This window comes from Mytilus trossulus, chromosome 2 (assembly GCF_036588685.1).
Source record: "Mytilus trossulus isolate FHL-02 chromosome 2, PNRI_Mtr1.1.1.hap1, whole genome shotgun sequence".
Lineage (NCBI taxonomy): Eukaryota > Metazoa > Mollusca > Bivalvia > Mytilida > Mytilidae > Mytilus > Mytilus trossulus.
In genome coordinates this window covers 47,502,474-47,504,246 of record NC_086374.1, presented here as the reverse complement: position 1 = coordinate 47,504,246, position 1,773 = coordinate 47,502,474, and positions in this window count along the sequence as shown.

The following is a 1,773-nucleotide window of genomic DNA, read 5'->3' as shown; positions in this document are numbered from 1 at the left end:
GTCTTAGAAAAACAAATCCTAAGTAAATACAATAGTGTTATATTAGTGTATATAGGGAAAAAATTCTGAAACAAGTGCCTGACCCTTAACATGACTTTTTAATATAAATATTTCAATGTATTGACCTTTGATATATATTTATATTAGAAATTACCCTTTAATATATTTATTTTACGTTTAGCTCAGTTATTTTACAAATTACATGTTTTTTATCCCGATTCATAAACGTCATCGCCATCATTTAATTCACATTTATAAAACTATAAGGTAGATGCAAATTTGTTTTTTATAATCTTATTGTGTGAATTGTAAATCATTCATTTAATTTTTCATTGATTAAAAATATGCTTCAGAATATTTTTTTGTAAGATTACATGTCATTCAGGGGAGTAAAAAGTTAAAACTCCGAGGAAAATTCATAACGGAAAGTCACTAATCAAATGGCATAATCAAATGACATAACACATCAAAAACGAATGGACAAGAACTGTCATATTCCTGACTTGGTACAGGTATTTTAAAATGTAGAAAATGACGATTAAACCTGGTTTTATAGCGCTAAACCTCTCACTTGTATGACAGACGCATCACATTCCATTATATTTACAACGACACATGAACAAAATAGACACACACAAAAAGGTAAAATGGTCAAAACAGTGGTACAGCAGTCATCACTGTGTCACAATCTCAAAATAAACAAATATTTAACCATAAAGCAAAAATAGGCATCTATCAAATTTAAAAACCACATGCATTTTATTATTGTTTATTATTTGATTTTTAACTTTTGCCAACTGAATCCATGTTTACAGAGATAACTAAAAAAATATGGATACTTGTAACATTGAAACAGGAAAGTAGGAGTCTGGATGTATTTTGTTCTTGTAAATGTATGTACCAAGCATAATTTTCTTTCCTTTTCATATATAATTGTACTTGTAATGATTGATGATAAGTTATGATAAAAAAGTATGATACAAAGGTAAAACTGTGAAAAAAATGACAAACGTTCAATATTTCGAAAGGACATTTGGATTGATTGGTAGATGGATTGGTTTTAAGCTCCACTATCAACACTATTTTGCGATTTCTCAGTGGCGGTCAGTTCTTGTTGGTAGAGGGAGTTGGGAGTACATGGAGAATACAAGCGATCTTCGGTAAGAAAAAATAACAATCCTAGCCAATTACGAGTGGAGTCAATTGGGCGTGTGCTGGATAAGGACATTTGAAAGCGAGGAAACTTTAGTCTCAATCAACTTTGCATGATTTTTAAACCTTATTTTCTTGACCAAGTATTTATTTTCCAATGGAAAATTAGAAAAAACTACATGTATGTTAAAAACTCATGTCAATACCAAAGCATCGACTACTGATCTGATAATGCTCGTGGGGGCTAACAATTCACCAGCAGTAACTATCAACCTAGTGCTAGAACTCTTTATATCGTATCAACCTCGAGATGAGATTGTGCTTGAGTTTTTGAAAATAATCGACTTCTGATCTGATAATGCTCGTGGGGGCTAACAATTCACCAGCAGTAGTATCAACCTAGTGCTAGAACTCTTTATATCGTATCAACCTCGAGATAAGAGGGTGCTTGTGTTTTTGAAAATAATCGACTTCTGATCTGATAATGCTCGTGGGGGCTAACAATTCACCAGCAGTAGTATTAACCTTGTGCTAGAACTCTTTATATCGTATCAACCTCGAGATAAGAGGGTGCTTGTGTTTTTGAAAATAATCAAGGTTCATATTGGGATCATTAAATTA